This window comes from Zingiber officinale, chromosome 4B, assembly GCF_018446385.1.
Source record: "Zingiber officinale cultivar Zhangliang chromosome 4B, Zo_v1.1, whole genome shotgun sequence".
NCBI lineage: Eukaryota > Viridiplantae > Streptophyta > Magnoliopsida > Zingiberales > Zingiberaceae > Zingiber > Zingiber officinale.
Genome location: NC_055993.1, coordinates 85,727,053 through 85,733,052, shown reverse-complemented (window position 1 = coordinate 85,733,052; position 6,000 = coordinate 85,727,053).

The window sequence follows — 6,000 nt, the reverse complement described above, 5'->3', positions numbered from 1 at the left end:
ACAATAGAGGGAGAGAAAAAATAGAGGTTGTATCTCATGAAGGCACCCCTACCCCTTCTTTTATATTCCTTGGCTTTGTCAAATAAGAAAATTTATTTATAATAAAATTTCCTTAACTTTATTTGACAATAATTAATTAATAAAAAATAAATAAAATTTCCTAATTAATTGAATTGTGGCCGACCACCTCATGGAGAACAAATAAGCCAATTTTAATCAACAATTAAAACTCCCTTATTTGTCTTTGGAAATTTTAAAAAATAAAATTTCCTTTAAAATCCCTTCATGGTTGATAACAAGAAATCTCTATAATTTTAATTTAACAATATGTGAATAATTTTTAAAGAGAAAATAAAATATCTCATCAATCTACAAATAAGAAAAGAGATCTAATCTCTTTCTTTAATCTTTTGTAGATCTTTTACAAGAGAGATATTTTAATTTTAATTCTCTTTAATAAATTATATCTTCCACATAATAAAAATTAAAATTAAAATCCTTTTTAATTTAATATGGTCGGCCCCTCTAGCTTGGGTTCAAGCTAGGGTCGGCCACACCAATTTATGCTTAGGTCGGCCCTAGCTTGGTTCCCAAGCTAGCTTGGCCGGCCCCTATTAGGTGGGTATAGAAAGTGGGTATAGGTGGGTATAGTACTCTATAAATAAGAGGCTACGATAGGGACCGAGAGGAGGAATTGATTTTGGTCTCCCGATAAAATTAAGCATCCCGCGAACACAACTTAATTTTATCAATAATAATTCATTCCACTAGAGAACTATTATTGAACTACCGCACCAATCCCAAATTACATTTTTGGGCTCCTTCTTATTATGAGTGTGTTAGTCTCCCTGTGTTTAAGATATCGGATGTCCATTAATTAAGTGAGTTACTGACAACTCATTTAATTAATATCTTAGTCCAAGAGTAGTACCACTCAACCTTATCGTCATGTCGGACTAAGTCCACCTGCAGGGTTTAACATGACAATTCTTATGAGCTCCTCTTGGGGACATTATCAACCTAGTATTTCTAGGACACAGTTTCCTTCTATAATCAACAACACACACTATAAGTGATATCATTTCCCAACTTATCGGGTTTATTGATTCATCGAACTAAATCTCACCCATTGATAAATTAAAGAAATAAATATCAAATATATGTGCTTGTTATTATATTAGGATTAAGAGCATACACTTTCATAATAACTGAGGTATTTGTTCCTTTATAAAGTCAGTATAAAAGAAACAACCTCAAATGGTCCTACTCAATACACTCTAAGTGTACTAGTGTAATTATATAGTCAAGATAAACTAATTCCTAATTACATTACGACCTTCCAATAGTTTTGTTGGTTGCTACTCAGAAAACCTATAGGTTCCACTGTACAAAAATTTTGTACAAAGGTCTGAACCTTTTCCTAGCTACCATGTGTTCTTTTAAATTAAATTTTGGATCGCCTGCGGAACTTAACACGTTTTATCCAAAACTTAATCTATTTGTTCTTTTAGGTTTTGACTTGGATCTCCTGCGGAACTTAACACGTTCGACCCAAGTCTCCTTAAGTTATTAATTCCATTAAATATTAATTTCCATAATTGGTTCCCAGTACTGACGTGGCGAGGCACATGGCCTTCTTGGATATGGGAGCAACCACCACCGACTAGACAAAACCTTTATAGAAATCTAATATTTAATTTCCTAAAATAACTTTAGGTTAACCAAAGAGAACAATCAAATCACAAGGAAAAGAAAAAACAAAAGAACACAACATCGAAAAACATATTCGAAATTCTAGAACGTAAGCCTCTTGTATTTGGTATTATTTCCATAAATAACTAGTAAGATGCGGAAAGAAAAATTACTAGTTATACCTTGTAGAAAAACCTCTTGATCTTCTACCGTATTCCTCTTCTAACCTCGGACGTTGTGTGGGCAACGATCTTCCGAGATGAGAAACCACCAACCACCTTTTTCTCCTCCTGGCTAGGTTCGGCCACAAAGAAAGAAGCTTCACCAAGGAAGAAAAATCAAAACCCTAACCAAGCTCCAAGAGATGCTAGCTTCTTCTCCTCCTTCTTCTTCTTCTCCAAGTACTATCCGGCCACCACAAGAGCTCCAAGCCTTTGAGAGAGGTTCGGCCACCACAAGAGGAAGAGAGGGAGATGATGATGATGGCCGGCCACACCAAGGAACAAAAAAAGGAAAGAAAATAATAGAGGTTGTGTCTCATGAAGGCACCCCTACCCCTTCTTTTATATTCCTTGGCCTAGGCAAATTAGGAAATTTAATTACAATAAAATTTCCTTAATTTCTTTGACATGATTTAATTGAGAAAAATAAAATAAAATTTCCCCAATTGAATTCAAGTGGCCGGCCACATCATGAAGAACAAATTGGACAAGTTTCAATCAACAATTAAAACTTCCTAATTTGTTTTCGAAAATTTTAAAAAATAAAATTTCTCTTCAAAAATCTCTTCATGGTTGATAAAAGGAAATTTCTATAATTTTAATTTTATCAACATGTGAATAATTTTAAAGAGAAAATAAAATATCTCACCAATCTACAAATAAGGAAAGAGATCTAATCTCTTTCTTTAATCTTTTGTAGATCTTTTATAAGAGAGATATTTTAATTTAAATTCTCTTTAATAAATTATTTCTTCCACATAATAAAAATTAAAATTAAAATTCCTTTTTGATTTAATTTGGCCGGCCCCCACTAGCTTGGGTTCAAGCTAGGGCCGGCCACCCAATTTTATACCTAGGCCGACCCTAGCTTGGTTCCCAAGCTAGCTTGGCCGGCCCCCTATTGGTGGGTATAGAAGGTGGGTATAGGTGGGTATAGTACTCTATAAATAAGAGGCTATGATAGGGACCGAGAGGAGGAATTGGTTTTGGTCTCCCGATAAAATTAAGCATCCCGTGTTCGCCCCGAACACACAACTTAATTTTATCAATAATAATTCATTCCACTAGAGAACTATTATTGAACTACCGCACCAATCCCAAATTACATTTTTGGGCTCCTTCTTATTATGAGCGTGTTAGTCTCCCTGTGTTTAAGATATCGAATGTCCACTAATTAAGTGAGTTACTGACAACTCATTTAATTAATATCTAAGTCCAAGAGTAGTACCACTCAACCTTGTCATCATGTCGGACTAAGTCCACCTACAGGGTTTAACATGACAATCCTTATGAGCTCCTCTTGGGAACATTATCAACCTAGTATCTCTAGGACACAGTTTCCTTCTATAATCAACAACACACATTATAAGTGATATCATTTCCCAACTTATCGGGCTTATTGATTCATCGAACTAAATCTCACCCATTGATAAATTAAAGAAATAAATATCAAATATATATGCTTGTTATTATATTAGGATTAAGAGTACACACTTCCATAATAACCGAGGTCTTTATTCCTTTATAAAGTTAGTATAAAAGAAACGACCTCAAATGGTCCTACTCAATACACTCTGAGTGTACTAGTGTAATTATATAGTCAAGATAAACTAATACCTAATTACACTACGACCTTCTAATGGTTTGTTCCTTTCCATTTTGGTCGTTAGCTACTGTTTATAATTTATAAGGTACTGATAACATCATCTTCTGCATGTGACACCACATACTATGTTATCTACAATATAAATTAAATGAACAACTACAAAATGTAGACAATTTGACCAAATGTGATTCTTTATTCATAATGAATGTTTACAAAGCTTAGGCTTTCAGTATACACTCCAACAGGTTTGTTCCTTTCCATTTTGGTCGTGAGCTACTGTTTATAATTTATAAGGTACTGATAACATCATCTTCTATATGTGACACCACATACTGTGTTATCTATAATATAAATTAATTGAACAACTACAAACAAATGTAGATAATTTGACCAAATGTGATTCTTTATTCATAATGAATGTTTACAAAGCTTAGGCTTTCAGTATACACTCCAACACTCACTAGGTTGACTTCTTCCAAGATTTCTTCTCCATTCGTCTTGGACTCTTCTTCAACCCTTGAGGATGTTGATGATGCCTCATCTTCCTTCTCCTCCTCGAATGTTGAGCATGACTCAACTTCCGGTTGCTCCTCCTCTTCTTGAGCTACTAAGTCCATCTCCTTGGGCTCTATCTCATCATGTGTAGGCAAAAGTTCTTCTCCTAGAACTTTCTTTACCTTACACCACAACTCGTGGGCGTTCTTGTATTCACCTACACGACTTATCACGTTAGAAGGCAAAATTTCAATCAATATTGATATTACCTTTGAATTTGCCTCCGATCGTGTGTGTGCTCCTCTGTCCAATGTCCTGGTCGGAGCTTCTTCCCTTTCTTGTCTTTAGGGACTTCAAATGGCTCTTCCACCACCATCATTGTGTCCCAATTCGTCTCGAAGAAGTTCTTCATCTTCACCATCCAAAAGGTGATGTCCCATATGTTGGTTGCTACTCGGAAAGCCTATAGGTTCCACCGTACAAAATTTTTGTACAAAGATCTGAACCTTTTCCTAGCTACCATGTGTTCTTTTAAATTAAATTTTGGATCTCCTGCGGAACTTAACACGTTTGATCCAAAACTTAATCTATTTGTTCTTTTAGGTTTTGACTTGGATCTCCTGCGGAACTTAACACGTTCGACCCAAGTCTCCTTAAGTTATTAATTCCATTAAATATTAATTTCCATAAAAGGTTCCCAGTACTGACGTGGCGAGGCACATGGCCTTCTTGGATATGGGAGCAACCACCACCGACTAGACAAAACCTTTAATAGAAAGCTAATATTTAATTTCCTAAAATAACTTTAGGTTAACCAAAGAGAACAATCAAATCACAAGGAAAAGAAAGAAATAAAAGAACACAACTTCGAAAAAACATATTCGAAATTCTAGAACGTAAGCCTCTTGTATTTGGTATTATTTCCATAAATAACTAGCATGATGCGGAAAAGAAAAATTACTAGTTATACCTTGTAGAAAGAACTCTTGATCTTCTACCGTATTCCTCTTCTAACCTCGGACGTTGTGTGGGCAACGATCTACCAAGATGAGAAACCACCAACCACCTTCTTCTTCTCCAAGCAAGGTTCGGCCACAAAGGAAGAACTTTACCAAAGAAGAAAATCAAAATACTAACCAAGCTCCAAGAGATGCTAGCTTCCTCTCCTTCTTCTTCTTCTTCTCCGAGTAGTATCCGGCCACCACAAGAACTCCAAGGGAGAGGGAGAGGTTCGGCCACCACAAGAGGAAGAGATGGAGATGATGGCCGGCCACACCAAGAAACAAAAGAGGGAGAGGAATAATAGATGTTGTGTCTCATGAAGGCACCCTCACCCCTTCTTTTATATTCCTTGGCCTAGGTAAATTAGGAAATTTAATTACAATAAATTTTCCTTAATTTCCTTGACATGATTTAATTGAGAAAAATAAAATAATATTTCCCCAATTAAACAATGATGGCCGGCCAAAACAATAGGAAGCAAATTGGACAAGTTTCAATCAACAATTAAAACTTTCCTTATTTGTTTCCGGAAATTTTAAAAAATAAAATTTCTCTTTAAAATCTCTTCATGGTTAATAAAAGGAAATATCTATAATTTTAATTTTATTAACATGTGAATAATTTTAAAGAGAAAATAAAACAACTCTCCAATCTACAAATAAGGAAAGAAATCTAATCTCTTTCTTTAATCTTTTGTAAATTTTTACAAGAGAGATATTTAAATTTTAATTCTCTTTTAAATTAAATCTTCCACATAATAATAAACATTAAAATTAAATTTTCTTTTTAATTAATTATGGCCGGCCCTACTAGCTTGGGTTCAAGCTAGGGCCGGCCACCTTAAACCCAAGCTTAGGCCAGCCCTAGCTTGGTTCCCAAGCTAGCTTGGCCGGCCCCCTTTAGGTGGGTATAGAAGGTGGGTATATGTGGGTATAGTACTCTATAAATAAGAGGCTACGATAGGGACCGAGAGGAGGAATTGGT